This window comes from Monodelphis domestica, chromosome 4, assembly GCF_027887165.1.
Source record: "Monodelphis domestica isolate mMonDom1 chromosome 4, mMonDom1.pri, whole genome shotgun sequence".
Taxonomy (NCBI): domain Eukaryota; kingdom Metazoa; phylum Chordata; class Mammalia; order Didelphimorphia; family Didelphidae; genus Monodelphis; species Monodelphis domestica.
Window position 1 is genome coordinate 39,762,494 of NC_077230.1, and position 16,363 is coordinate 39,778,856.

Sequence of the window (16,363 nt, forward strand, 5' to 3'; positions counted from 1 at the left end):
AAAGCAGAGGACAAACTGAGGGAGTAGAAACACCAAGGAAAAGCAACTGCCTGACTACAATGGCTGAGGGGACATGACAGAGGAAAGACTCTGAGCGAACACTCTGATGCAAATACTAACAACATGGCAATGGGTTCAAGTCAAGAACACATATGATACCAGTGGAATCACGCGTCGGCCACGGGGGGGTGGGAGGGAGGAAAAGAAAATGATCTTTGTCTTTAATGAAAAATGCATGGAAACGATCAAATAAAATACTATAAAATTAAAAAAAATAAAGCACTTAACACATTAGTAAGCATTATATAAATGTTATCTATTTTTTTTAGATTTTGTTAATTTATTTAGAATATTTTTCCATGGTTACATGATTCATGATTTTCCCTACACCCAGAGCTGACAAGCAATTCCACTGTTATACATGTAGCATTATTCAAAACCTACTTCCATGTTATTCATATTTGCAGTAGAGTGATCCTTTAACATCAAAACTCCTTATTAGACCATATGATCAATTGTATGTTCTTCTGTTTCAGCTCCCACAGTTCCTTCTCTAGATATGGATAGTGTTCTTGCTCATAAGTTCCTTTGGACTGTCTGGATCATTACATTGCTGCTAGTAGAAAAGTCTATTATATTAGATTGTACTAATCAGTCTCTGTATACAAAGTTCTCTGGGTTCTGTGCCTTTTGCTCTGCATCAGTTCCTGGAGGTCATTCCAGTTCACATAGAAATCCTCCAGTTCATCAGTCCTTTCAACACAATAATATTCCATCACCAACATATACCACAATTTGTTCAGCCATTCTCCAATTGATGGACATCCTTTCATTTTCCAATTTTTTTTGCCACCACAAAGAACACGTTTATGAATATTTTTGTACAAGTCTCTTTCCTTGTTATCTGCCAAACCCAGCAGAGCTATGACTGGATCAAAGGGCAGGCAGTCTTTTTTACATATAATTCCAAATTGCGCTCCAGAATGGTTGGACTAACTCACAACTCCACCAGCAGTGTATTAGTGTCCCAATTTTGCCACATCCTCTCCAACATTTATCACTTTCCTTTGCTGCCATATTAGTGAGTCTGCTCAGTGGCAGGTATTACCTCAGAGTTGTTTTTATTTGCATTTCTCTAATCAGGAGGGATTTAGGACACCTTTTCATGTGTGTATTGATAGTTTTGGTTTCTTCATGTGAAAACTGCATATTCATATGCCTTGACCATTTGTCGCCAGGGGAATGGCTTGATTTTTTGTAAATTTGACTTAGTTCCTTATAATATTTGGGAAATTAAACCTTTGTAAGAGAGTTTTGTTATAAAGATTTTTCCCATCTGACAAATGTCTACTCAAATTTATAAAGATCTAAATTAATTGGACAAAAAAATCAAGCCAATTGATAAATGGGCAAGTGACAGGAATAGGCAATTTTCAGATAAAGAAACCAAAACTATTAATAAGCACATTAATATTAATTAATAAAATTAATAAAATATTAATAAGCATATGAAAAGTGTTCTAAATCTCTTATAATTGGAGAAATGCAAATCAAAACAACTCTGAGATACCACCTCACACCTAGCAGATTGGCTAAAATGACAGCAAAGGAAAGTAATGAATGTTGGAGGGGATGTGGCAAAATTGGGACATTAATGCATTGCTGGTGGAGTTGTGAATTGATCCAAACATTCTGGAGGGCAAATTGGAACTATGGCCAAAGGGCGATAAAAGACTGTCTGCCCTTTGATCCAGCCATATCACTGTTGGGTTTGTACTCCAAAGAGATGATAAGGAAAAATACTAGTACAAGAATATTCACAGCTGCACTCTTTTTGTGGCAAAAAATTGGAAAATGAGGGGATGCCCTTCAATTGGGGAATGGCTGAACAAATTGTGGTATATATTGGTGATGGAATACTGTTGTGCCCAAAGAAATAATGAACTGGAGGAATTCCATGTGAACTGGAATGACCTCAGGAATTGATGAAGAGTGAAAGGAGCAGAGCCAGGAGAACATTATATACAGAGACAGATACACTGTGGTACAATCAAATGTAATGTACTTCTCCATTAGTAGCAATGCAGTGATCCAGAACAATTCAGAGATTTATGAGAAAGAACACTATCCAAATTCAGAGAAAAAACTGTGGGAGTAGAAATATAGAAGAAAAACAACTGCTTGAATACATGGGTTGATGGGGATATGATTAGGGATGTAGACTCTAAATGATCACCTTAGTGCGAACATCAACAACATGGAAATAGGTTTTGATCAAGGGCACATGTAAAACCCAGTGGAATTGCGCATTGGCCTCAGGAAGGGGTGGAGAAAGGGGAGGGAAAGAATATGATTCTTGTAACCAAGGAAAAATGTTCTAAATTTACTAATTAAATACAATTTTCAAAAAATAAAAATAAAATAAAGATTTTTCCCAGTTTGTTGCATTTCTTCTAATTTTGGTTTCATTGGTTTTGTTTGTACAAAAACTTTTAATTTTACATTTTGTAATGTTCTCTATCTCTTGTTTGGTCTTAAGTTCCTTACTTTCCCATAGATTACACTATTATATGTTCACCTAATTTATTTATGATTTCACTCTTTATATTTAAGTCATTTACCCATTTTGAATTTATCTTGGTATAGGGTATAAGATGTTGATCTAAACCTAATTTTTCCCATACTGTTTTCCAATTTTCCCAGCAGTTTTTGTCAAATATTGTGTTCTTGTCCCAAAAGGTGGGGTTTATTAAACACTAGCTTACTGAAGTCTTTTACCCTTAGTCCATTGATACATCCTTCTGTCTCTTAGCCAGTACCAGAATGTTTTAATGATCACTTCTTTATAGTACAATTTAAGATCTGATATTGCTAGCTCCCATCCTTTACATTTTTTTATTTCCCTTGATATTCTTGATCTTTTATTCTTCCAGATGAACTTTGTTATAATTTTTTCTAATTGATTAAAATAAGGTTTTTGGTAGTTTGATAGGTATGGAACTGAATAAGTAGATTAATTTGGGTAGGATTTTCATTTTCATTTTTACTATATTAGCTCCCCATACCCTAGCTATTATTTTAAAAAATATTTTTAAATATTTTTTTTCATGGTTACATGATTCCTGTTGTCATCCTCCCCCCTTCCTTTCCCCATCTTGAATTTCACTGGATTATGCATATATTACCACTCAAAACCTCTATTATTCATTTTTATAATAACATTTTATATTTTTATTTTATTTTATTTATTATTTATTATTTTATTTTTATATTATATTTTAAAATCAAAACACATAAAGGAAGTGATAAATCATATATTTTCTTCCCACAGTTCTTTCTCTAGTTCTGGATAGCATTCTTTCTCATGTCTCTCAGAATTGTCCTGCATCACTGTATTGTTATTATTTATATAAATTTATATTTATATATATTTATATATATATATTTATATATAAAATTTATATATAGTATTTATATAACTATTATATTAATGAATGTATATTATTAATAACCACTATGAATTATTCACTAGTGATACTTATTATTAGTAGGAGATAGTAATTCCTATTAGTGAAGTGGTAGCATCAAGTAATAGGCTGATTCTTTTGCTTCTCATCCTCTGCCATGTTTTCCCTCCAACTCTGGGTTCTTGAAAAACCTGTGGTGCCTTTTCTTTGTTTTTTGATTGGGACAATCATTCTCCCTGTCCCCTTGTGGCAGCAAGGCCAACTGCTTCTCATTGTGGAGAGGTGCCAAAGAATGAGAATAATTATATGCTTGCCAGTCCCCCCTTATTTAATACTTTTGTATTGCCTAAAGGAGGGGAGGGGCAACTGCATATCCCTGCTAGGAGAACAGGACTTTGGGATAACATGGGATCCTGCTGTCTTCATCCATAAGTGCTTCAGATGATCCACACATTTTGCATTTTTTAAATTTCCCAAATTAGAAAACTGAACTTCATAGAGGTAAAATCAGTTGTCCACACAGCTAGTAAGTGCTAGAGACAGGATAAGAAGACAAGTTTTCCAATTCCATACCTAGAGGTCTTTCCACTCTACTCCAAAAGAGACATTCTTATAGTGTTGTTATTTAGAATGTTGTGTGTACATATGGAGAATGAATAGCAGAACTACAGGTCTCTTGGGCAACTTGTCATCCTAAGTTATTCAGATCACTGTTCCTGATGAGATCAAGTTACCAGACCCAAATAAAAAACATCCTACTTCTTAAAGGACAGGAAGATATGATAATTGAACCAATGCAAGTGATTTCTGAAAGGTTGCCTTGAAGAGGACAGCTGCTGTATCATTGGAGAAGGGGAAATGTCCCCATTTGCCAAGAGAAGAGAAGAGAATCCAAGACTCTTCTAGAATTTATTAAGGGACTGTTTAGTGAATATTTAGAAAAAGAAGTCATGAGTTCAAAGAATCAGCATGACTTCATAGAAGACAGATCACACCAGACTCTTTGATGGGGTTTCTAGACTATTGAGGGGTAACATGGTAACATGCATAATGTGCTAGACCTAGAGTCAGTAAAACCGAGGTTCAAATCTTGCCTCTGATTCTTTATGAGCTGTGTGTCCAGAAGCAAGTCACTTAACATCTCTGAGCCTCAAGCAATTCTACAAAACAAAGTTCTAGGCAAGTTTAGGATCCACATTGGAGAAGAAATTCCCTCACCAAAGAAATCAGTTCTTTGACACTGTGATGCATTCTCCTGCTGGATTGGCAAGAAATTGAAGATAGTTACCTATATTAATTTAGCAAAGCTTTTAACTAATAATGATGATATAGTTACATTTGTACAGTATTTATTTGTCAGGTATTGAGCTAATCACTTTACAATTATCTCATTTGATCCTTACAACTGAGGTAAGTGCTAATATTATTCCCATTTTTATTATTTTGTTAACCTCAGATGAGGAAACTGAGGCAGTTGAGTGACTTCCTCAGGAACACATAGTGTCAGAAATTTGAACTCAGGACTTTCTGACTAGGTGTGGACCTAGTACTCCATCCATTGTACCACCTACCTCTCCCAACTAATGAATAACATTATTTTTTAACAGAACATTTTTATTTTTACCTTGATCAATTTAATATACATTTTAAATTCTTAATTAAATTTTTGTTACATTAAAATTCCTAGGCATCTCCAAGACAATGGAGAGATTTAATTTAAAAAATTTTAAATGAACAGACACAAAGAGCAGTCTTCAATGGCTTTGTGTCAACTGGGAAGGAATGTTCTAGAAATCTGTGGTTGGCATAACATATCTATTAATGATTTGGGTAAAGACAGTGATGTAAAATTTATCAGATATACAGATGATTCAAAGCCATAAGCTCTCAGCACTTTAAGACAGGATACACTATAAAACAGGATACCAAAGAATCTTAATGCCCTGCAACATTGGGTGAAATCAAATAAGATGAAATTTAATAGCAACAAATGCAAAGTATTACATTTGGGTTAAAAAAAATCATGATGAGGGAAACATAGCTAAGAACAGTTTGTCTGAAAAAGATATAATGGGATTAATAGATTATAAAGTAAAGAGAGTCACAAATATGATGAAGCTACCAAGAAAGTTAATGTACTTTAAGAGTAAAGAAAGGCAAAGTTTCCAGAAGTAGGGAGGCAGTTGTTCTGCCACACTTTGCCCTGTTCAGAATTCTAGGTGACAGAGTTTAAGGGAAGATATTGATAGGTTGGAAAAAATGAGAAGGTAAAGAATCTGAAGTTCATATCAAATAGGGATTGGTTGAAGGAATTATTTTCACATAGAAGAGAAGACTTGAGCGATGATAGAGGTAAGTAGCACAGTCAAGAGAGTACTGGACCTTGAGTCAGGAAGACTCATATTCCTGACTTCAAATATGGCCTCAGATACTTAGTAACTGTGTGACTTTGGCCAAGTCACTTCACCCTGTTTGCCTCAGTTTCCTCATTTGTCAAATGTGCTGGAGAAGGAAATGGCAAACCACTCGAATGCATTTGCCAAAAAAAACACCATATAGACCCATAAAGAGTCATAAAGACCTGAAAATTGAATATGAAGACAATTATAGATACCTTCAAATATTTGAAGAGCTATCACATAGAAGAGAGATAAAATTTAGAAACAAGAGATGGAGGGTGCAAACTATCAGATTTGTCACCCGATACTCAATTCTGGGTTACATATCATTGGAAGATTAAGGAGACTTACCCCCTGGGGAACGGTTTCCAGATAATGAACAGAGAAATAAAGAAGTTCAAAAGCTAGTGGCAATAGGACTGAGACCCCAGACATAAAGCAGGGTATCACTTCCAGCATCTAGCTCATCCTCCAGAGGAATCACCAAGGCAGGAATCACAGACATATACAAGGAACCTAAAATTCTGCTACTCTGAGCCAATGGAGCTTTCTAGCTAGCTGATAAGGCAGAGTCCAGAAACAATCTGACTTAAACCCAGGCTAGGAACTTACAGAGCTCAGACCAAAGGGGTCACAGTCAGATTTTGCCCTGGAGAAGACCATAAAAGCTTTCAGATTTCCAGTCTTTCCTTGAAATTCTGGGATCAACATAATATCCAATACTTCCAAGAACATCAAGACCACTCCAGTCTTTCTCTCTAGAAGTTTAATAGAACTCCCCACCCCTCGATATCAAGTCTGCAATAAATAAGTTGTAAGAATGGGCAAAAAAAAAAAAGAATCCCATCATAATGAGCTACTGCCATAGTATACAAATGCAGAAGAGAATGACTCCAAAATATCTAAAAGCAATGGCTCAGGAGAAACAAACTCAGGTACAAACTCAACTAAAATATCTGGAAGAAATGAAAAGTGTAAAATGAAAGCACTTAAGGAAAAAATGGAAAGGAAATAAAAGATATGGTGAAAAAAATAATTTGAAAGGGAATTAGCACTTTGTATGAGTGGTATAAAATCTTGTCCAAGCAATGAATTCCCTAAAAATTAGAATGGTTGAAATAGAAATCAGTGATTCTGACAAGACAACAAGAATATTAAAACAAGGTCAAAAGCTGAAAAAAAATAGAAGTTCTCATAGCAAAAATAATTAACCTAGAAAACAGATCAAGGCAAAAAACCTTCATAATTATTGAACTGTCTGAAAGATATGACAAAAAAAGTCAAGACATCTCATTTCAAGAAATCTTAAAACCACTCGGCTCTCTTAGACCCAAGGGTCAAGTAGAACAGAAAGATTCCACCTCCTGAAAGAAATTTCAAGGTGAAAACTCCCAGGAATATTGTAGTCCCGGTTAAGAGTTCTGGGGCCAAAGAAAAAATATTACCATGAGCCAGAAAGAAAGAACTCAACTACCAAGGAACCATTGTCAGCATCACACATGATTTAGCAGTTGTCACCCAAAAAAACAGACGGGAGCTTGGAATATAGTATTTCTGAAGGCAGAGAATATAGACTTAAGCTAAGAATAACTTACCCAGCAAAACTAAACATGATCTTATAAGGTGAAAAAAAATGGACTTTTAAAATCCTGATAAAAAGACCCGAGCTATGTAGAAATATTGAAGTTCAAATACAGTAGTGAAGAGAAACAGAAAAATTAACATGAGAGATAGCCAGGAGCCAAGATGGCCGCATAGAAGGAGCAGAAGTTCAGACCTCTGAATACCCTTCCTTACTGATCACAAACTGAATGCTCCTAGGGTACTGAAAATCAAACCTAACAACAAGATAGAGCCTAGGAACCCTCTTGCTGGACTTAATTTAAAAGGTATACCCCCCTCCCCAAGCCAGAATCCGAGAACACTTGGATTTAAGGGGAAGGCAGAAGGAAGGTCCCAGGACCCATCCCCCCAGAGCACTGGGCCTTCAGAGGCAGCTGGAACCTCTGGGTGGGCAAAGGCACTGATCTGGAGGGTGTACCTTGTGGGCAGGGCTGTGCCAGGCTCAGAGTGTCAAGCACAGATGGCGGGGAAGGAGCTGGAGAGGGAGCTGGCAGCCTGGTCAAAGCCGTGGAGATCTTCCATATTGCTCCAGCCTTTCAGGAGGTCTTTGGTCTCAGAGCACACCTAGCCCAACCCAGCTGAACTTAATCCCATCAAAAGTCTTCAGAACTCAGGGAAGCCTAGGCTGCAACACTGACTGCTAAACTTTAATCCAATCAAAATCCTCCAGAGGACAGGGAGGGGCAAACTCCAACACTCCTCCCCCAGAAACTGCATTGAGAGATATGACAAAGCTCCAAGAGGGGAAACTGACAGCCCCAAAACCAAAAAAATGAGAGGAGCAAGAGCACAGACAAATACGGGGAGCAAAGAAGGGGTAAATGACCTCCAAAGAAAATCAGACCAGAAGAAGAAGGATGACCAAAAAGCCAGTCTTTAAGAACCCGAATACAACAATTAGAATCAAGTGACCTCACAAGGCAGCAGGTAAAACAAAACCAAAAGAATGAAAAAATTGAGGGAAATATGAAGCATCTCATTCACAAAACAGAGGGTTTAGAAAATTATTCAAGGAGAGACAATTTAAGAGTCATTAGTCTACCAGAAGACCATGACAAAAGAAAAAGCATAGACACAATACTACAGAAAATTATTCAAGAAAACTGCCCCAATATTCTGGAACTAGAAGGAAAAGTGGAGATTGAAAGAATCCATAGATCACCTCCTGTTCTTAATCCCAAACTGACAACACCCAGAAATGTTATAGCCAAATTGTAAACCTCAAAATTTCTTAGACTTATAAATGTTGGAAATTTCACCATTGGGAAATTTCATACTTGAAAAATTTCCTATTGATAGTGGGTCTTGACTATTGGAATGTGAACCCCATTGGCATGGGAGGTTCCTTCTCCTACCTTCTTAAGATTACTTTAGGACAGAAACCTTTTGCTGAACAATGGAAAGGACTTTGACCTATGCTTAAGCATAGAACAGGAATTTCTTTGAGTCATGATTGATTTTAGAATTGATACAATGGAGATACTTGGAATCAATCTCCACCCTATTCAATCCTAGCAGGATTGAGTAAGGGCTGCAGCATAGATCAAAATTTAATTATTCCAATCTCTACCCTACTCAGGTTAACAGGATTTAGAAAGGGCTGTAGCAAAGGATCAAAGATTTAATTATTTGAAAATATGACCTTCAACAGACATGTGCAAAGCCAGAGACCTCTGGGCGGTCCTGGGTTAAGCTAGAGCCTCCATTGGCACAGGGAATTTGATGGACAGGTGATTGGTAGATGTGAGGACTGAGGGGAGGGAACTTGGATGGTTTCCTTAAGGATAGGGGGGTCTGAAGACTGGAGTTGGTGGTTGAGGAGTTTGTCTGAGTGGTGGGAGTGTGCTCTGAGAAGCTTGCTCTGAAGGAAGCTGAAGGTGGGGGCCTCTGAGACTGTTTCTCCATTTTGGTCACGTGAGTAATAGGGATTGATCTCTTTTCTTTGCCCCAGCTATCTAAGGGCTTGGGCCTTTTGGCCCAGCCTAAACAGAAGGGGTATTTAAGCCCTATTCCCTTCTCTCCCTTTTTCTCTCTCTCTATCTCTAATTCCTTTCTTCCTCCTATTGTAATTAAACTCCATAAAAGATTGACTGCTGACTTGAGTTTTCATTTAGGAATTACATAGCTGAATTCATTGGCGACCTTAAATTAATATATATCAGTCTTTTAAAGTGATTTCCTTGTCACAAAACTCAAGAACTATCAGACCAAAGAAAAGATATTACAAGCTGCCAAGAAAAAGTCATTCAGATACCATGGAACCACAGTGAGGATAACACAGGATCTGGCAGCATCCACACTGAAGAACCAAAAGGCATGGAATATGATATTCCAGAAAAATAACATGAATATAAAATTATGAAGGACTAAAGAAAGTAAACTGTTTGTATTCATATATGGAGAAGTGATACATGTATGTGTTCACTCTGACTCCTATCATCATCAGGGGTCATAGAGATAGCCCAATGAGACAAGGTCCAGGAGTGGTCTATTATGTCTTGATGCTCTTAAGAATAGAAAGAGAGGAAGAGGAATACAATAGAGTTGGGGGTGGAAAGGAAAAAAGTTTGGGAAAAGTATCTCACACAGACATCTATACAACCAAAGAGGAAGGCATAGGAGAGCAGTTTACATGGCAACCTCACTATCATCTGCTTTGATGAGAAAAAGAAAGAATGTTCACTCACACACAGACACACAGAGTACAGTACAAAATAGCTTTTACTCAGGAGGGGAAACAGGAAGAAAAAAGGAGGGAAGAGAAATTGAAGGAGGGATTAATATATAATATACTTAATATATTTTGCCAGAATTTATTATCTGATATATTGAATTATTAATATCAGTAATGAATTATTTTAGTGATTAATTGTATTACTAATAATTGTAATTATTAGGTTACTATTAATTTAACATGTCATATAATAGTTATTATATATAATATTATGATATATATTAACCCTTCCATAAGGGAGAGATTAGTTCTAAGGAAAACAAATTCTAAGGATATACAAAGATATTCAAAGCTCTGCTGAGATAGCCAAGAATGGGAATCTGAGGGGATGCCTATAAATTGGGACACTGATGAATGATTTATGGTATCTAAATGTGATGAAATTCTATTTTGCTGAATATTGTATTCTCAATTGGTGGGGAGGTTGGTACTAAAAGGTAAGAAGGTAGATTTTGACTGATTAAAACAAGCAGAGTCCAAGGCTTCAATAAGGTCAAGAAAGACAAGGATTGAGGAAAGGTCATTTATTTTGGCTTAGTTGGTTAGTATCGGTGGAGAGAACAATTTCAATTGAATGATGAGGTTGGAAGTTAGACTGTAAAGAAAGATTAAGAGAAAACAAAGTGGAGGCACATGTTATAGGAAGACTTCTCAAGTTGTTTAGCCACAAAAGGATGGGTACATATGGGATGGTCCTAGTGGGAATGGATGGATCAAGAGAGGAGCCTTTGAGAATGAGGGAGACATTAGCATGTTTGTAGGTAGTGGGGAAGTTGCCAGTAGACAACTAGAGATCAAAGACAAATGAGAGTGGAGTTGCTAGAGAGGGCAACCTTTTAGAGGACATGGAATAGAATGGAATCATTTGTGCAACTAGAGGGGTTTGTCTTGACAAGAAGAAGGAAATGAGGGTGGTGTAACATTAGGAGAGAAGAGAAGACCCTTGGCAAATGGCCTCAGTTTTTCTCAGTAAAAAGTTTTGGTAAGATCTCAAGGTACTGTAAGGATAAGGGATAGAAAAAATGCATAGGTTGTCTCTAAGGGGAAGAAAGAGAATTTAGCCACAAATCCCAAGAGAAGACTGGGTCTGGAGGAATACCTAGGAGGAGATCTGTGTTTTCCCTGAGGTGCTGGGAACAATTTGGCTGTGGCATTTGGCTAAGGTAAGCCAAAGGGTTTTCATCTGGGGCTTTGAGGTTTACCTAAGAAGCCAACCCCAGGCTTGGGAAAGAACTCAGTCCACCTGTGAATTGTGAATCTTAAAATTTCTCAGACTCTACTTCAGAAGATTTGGTTAAGCTACTCCCCATTTTAAACAATGGAGGTACTTAGGAATGTATTGAGAACTTTAAAATTACTCCACCCTGCTCAAACTTTATCTTCCTTAGGGGAAGATAAAGTTGTAAAATTCCTGATGGAACAATGAAAAGTCCCCAACTCATACTTACAGTGAAGCAAAAAATAGGTGGTCTGTTTTTAGATCTAATACAAGAAGGTGCTAAGTACCTATAAAGGTTAAAGTAATTACTAAAAGGTCAATCAACTTACAAAGGGCAAGCTTAGCAAAGAGATATGAAATACTCAGAAGATATAATCTAATCAGAGAAGGTGATAACGAAAGAAGATGTGAACTAAGAATGGACAGTCCTGGGGAAAAGTGTCTACTGTGTTTGGTAGATGTGAAAATTTAGGGGAGGTGACATAAGAGAAAATTCTCTTTAAAAGGAGGTCAGGGGTTCAGAGGCGGGGCTCTCTGAAATTAGTTGGAATTTGGAGTTAGTTTGGAGGAGCTGGGTCTCTGAACTAAGTTCAGGAGTTGAGGATTTCAGTGAAGGACTGGAATTTTGCTTTAGGATGATCTTGTGGTGAGTGATAAAAGACTGACTAGTCTCTCTTAAGGCTCAGGCCTAGGCCATTTGGCCTAGCCCATTCATACTATTTTCTCTTTCTCTCTCTCTCTCCCCCTTCCCTTAATTCCTTCATTTGTATTAATTAAAATCCCCATAAAACCCAGCTGACTTGGGTATTTTTCATATTTGGGAATTTTCCCATGGCAACCACTTATTTTTTATTTAAATCAAGACACTAAAAATTATCTTTACACTTTGGCAGAAACCTTTACAGTCTTGGAAACCCACATTTCCGCGGTTATAGTTTATGGCGGACCACTACGATTGTGACGAAAACCCTCAAAATTTCTGTGAAATATCTTTCTCTTTTTATTACTTGCTCTGTCAGTCAGTCTTTTTAAACATGCCAACTCGGCCTCAGAACCCCCTACTTCTAACCAACCCACTCCTCTCCCTGCCCATGCTTCCAATCCCACACCCTCCACTCTAAGTTCACACCCCCACACATGCTGACCACCCTACCACCTCCACCCTAAGTTCACACCCTACTCATTCCTCCAACTCTAACACCTCTGAATCTTTTTCCCCAGCTACCAACCCTTTTTCCTTTGCCCCTCCTTCCTACCCTGCCCAATTCAATTCCCAAATCCTTCCTACCTGTGATTCCTCTGGTACTATGGGACAACAACAAACCCTCTCCCTCAGTGTGCCCAACTCTTCTCTTTCTCATACCTACCCCATTGAGAATGGATTAAGAAGTCTAGAAACAGAAACAGGAGTACCAAATAATTCAGATCATTTATTCCCTTTAAGGGAAGTACCCACTTTTAATAAAAATGGAAACTTGGTATCTGTAAGACTGAGGATTTAAATAAATTTAAGGAAGATCTTCCATCATTTGAGGAAGAACCAATATAAAATTATATAAAAAAAGAGAACATATTCAGAACTTCTGACCCCACTTGGATGGATATCGAGAATTTGTTAGAGACATTTTTAACAAAAAGAGAAAAAAACAATATTGTCTCTCTGGCTAATCAGAAAAGAGGTAGGAAAGGACATTATTGGCCAACTGAAGATCCACATTGGATCCCCAATGTTGAACTAGATCACACAAAACTTAACCAGGCAAGAGAAGCATTATTGACAGCCATGAGGGCATGCTCTGATAGACCTGAAAAATTGTCAAAATTTGACAGAACCCTACAAGAAATTGATGAGACCCTCTCCCAGTTTATGGACAGACTTATTGACATAGGAAATACATATATGGACCTTGATTTATCCAGAGAAAGGGACATTAGGCAAATACGTAGGCAATTCATTGAGAATTGTTGTTCAGTGGTAAAAGACTACGTTAAAACTAGCTGTTGTGAATTTTAAAAGTCTCCATCTTGGTCTAGCACCAAAAAAATTGTGCACACCCACACTACACGGGCATGTGCTAGTCAATGACAAATCAGAAATAACCAACTGCCCACCTGGGCTGTCCTAAGCTAAGCTAGAGCCAACCATTGGCACTTGTGAGACACAGGAAGTGAGGTAAGGAACAGCCTCTGGATTTCGCTCACTTCCTGTGGAGAGAGCTAGAGAGGAGTTGGTGTTAGGAGCTTGGAGGGAGAGGACGCCCGCAGACAGCTTTCCTTCAGATCTCTCACGTGAGTTAAGGACTGATTCTTTCCACCTTGGCCCTTTGGGCCTAGAACTCACTCTGCCTTGGTCAGAGGTTGAGTAGCCCCTTTCCCTTTCCTCTTCTCTCCTTCTCTCCCTCTCCTTTCCCTACTCCCAGTGTGATTAAACCTCCATAAACTCCATTCTGACTTGAGTGTTTCATTTTAGGAATTTCATAAGTAAATTCCTTGGCGGCCATTGTTCAATATTATAACCTCTCCCAGAAGCCTAAAAAATTTCCCCATTACAATTGGCGTAACCACTTCGGGAAAAAGAACTATATCAGTCTTCTGATCTTTCTTTCTGATCTCCTTACTAATCACCTGGGAGAGGTCCCACCCCGGCTACCCACTCCAGCTCTTGGCCCTGCTTTAGTGCTTCAAAGGTTTCTAGAACCTCAATAAATTTCCTGAATTTTCTTGCCTTTTCACCCCACTTATTACTCACTCCGTCAGTCCTTTTACCAAATACCTTGGCTTAAAGACACAGCTGCCAGAACAGGTGAGTATAAAACACCTTTTTTCTCTTCCCTTTTCTCCTTAAGTTAAATTGGGGTCAACAGGATTTTTTTTTATTCTCCCTTTTGTCTCTCATTTCCATCTCCTTTTACTTTAAGGAGGTGGCTCAGTAGATTGAGAGGCAGGCCAGGCTTACCTAATCAACTGATTAGCAACGAGGAACCTCAGGAGAAGGAGCTCTTAGGAGCTCCTAGCCCACAAAAAAACAAAAAAACAAAAAACAAAAAACCAGCTGAATACAGCTAGGGAGCTAATTTAAAACCCATTTTTTTCTGTTTCCTGGCCTTTCTAGTCTTAAAAAAATTTAAGTGGGCTTTGCTCAAGGAAGATAGCACATGGTCCTAGCAGTTTTAGCCTGAGGGCTAAAGAAGATTGCTGGGACCCTCCCATATACACACTTTGTAAAAGAAGGAGGTTTAGCTCTACCTTTTGTTTACAGTCTATTCGCTCCTAATCAGCCCTTTCATAGCTTCTACCTTCCTGCATTAGGCTTTTGTAACCCCTCCCAGAAGCTTGATAAGGAGAATTTACAACAGAATAGGCCCTTAGCCTGTATAGGGTTGTAGACTAGGGAGCCACCTACTGTAAAAAAAAAAAAGTTACAGGCAACCTAGTAATTGACTCAAAGAAGAAAAATGTGGCTACAACCAATGTCTGCTTTGCTTCGAAATTGGCTTATAAGTTTAATGACCAAGTACATTGGATTTTTAGTAGGTGTTCCTCTAGGATGGTATTTTTCAGAAAATATAAACCTCTTCGTGACCCTTACATTCATCTTCCTTGGGATTGTAATTATTGTACTTACAATAATATACCTAACCTCTAAGAGAGAACACTCCCTTGTTCCTTCTATTACTAAACAAATTAAGGAACTACACACTTTTATTGATCTACAAATTAATGAGCAATATACTATCACTGATCAACGTATTAGGGAACTCCACACTTTTATTGACCAGCAACTTAGGGAACAGAATACTGTTACTCAAAGAATTAGGGAACAGAATATTATAACTGATCAGAGAATTAAAGAACTGCACACTTTTATTGATCAGCAACATAAAGAATTGAATACTATCACTGATCAAAGAATTCGGGACCAAAATACTTGTATTGAACAAATTACAAAAAAAAAAATACTTTTATTTATCAACAATTGGTGGAACGGGATGAAGTTAGGGAGAAAAAATGGGGAGAGATGAAAACTTCCCTGGATGAAATTAGGGAGGAAAAATGGGGAGAGATAAAAACCTTCCTGCAAAACATTGAAAGGGAGTTAAAAACATCCTACAATAGGAGTGATTTAACTCTCCATCCCCCATCATTATCAGATTCCCTGACCAACCCTGCCCAAAATGATTTGGCTCAAATAGCAGCCCCTTCACACCAACGAGCTCCTCCCCATCCTGACCACCCAGCACCTCCCCCTGCCACTCTTGCCCCTCCCACCCTGATTCCTCCTTCTATTCATGCCTCTTACCCTGCCTCCTCAGCCCCTCCCCTGCCACTCTTGCCCCTCCCATCCTGATTCCTCCTTCTAGTCATGCCTCTTACCCTGCATCCTCAGCCCCTCCCCCTGCCCTCCACCTCACCCATGCTCATGCTCTAGCCCCACCCCCTGTTCCTGTCCCGGCCCCTCCCCCTGCCCTCCACCCCACCCATGCTCATGCTCCAGCCCCACCCCTTGTTCCTGTCCCAGCCTTTCCCCCTGCCCTTCCCTCCACTAATGCTCTAATCTCCAACCCCCATGCTCCAACAGTCAATAATCCTAATATTGAAAATGGAGCAAGTAGCCTAGAAACAGTAACACCACATAGTTCACACAGAAGTTTATTTCCATTGAGGGAAGTACCCACCTTTAATAAAGAAGGGAACTTGGTGTCTGTAAGACACTATACACCTTTTAAACCTGATGATTTAGAAAAATTCAAGCACAATGTTCAGTCATTTGAGGCAGAACCAATGTTGGTTATAGAAAAATTAGAAAATATATTCAGAAACTTTGACCCTTCTTGGTTGGATGTGGAGAATTTGTTAGATACATTTCTGACAAAGAGAGAGAAAAATAATGTCATCTCTCTAGCTAATAAGAAAAGTGGTA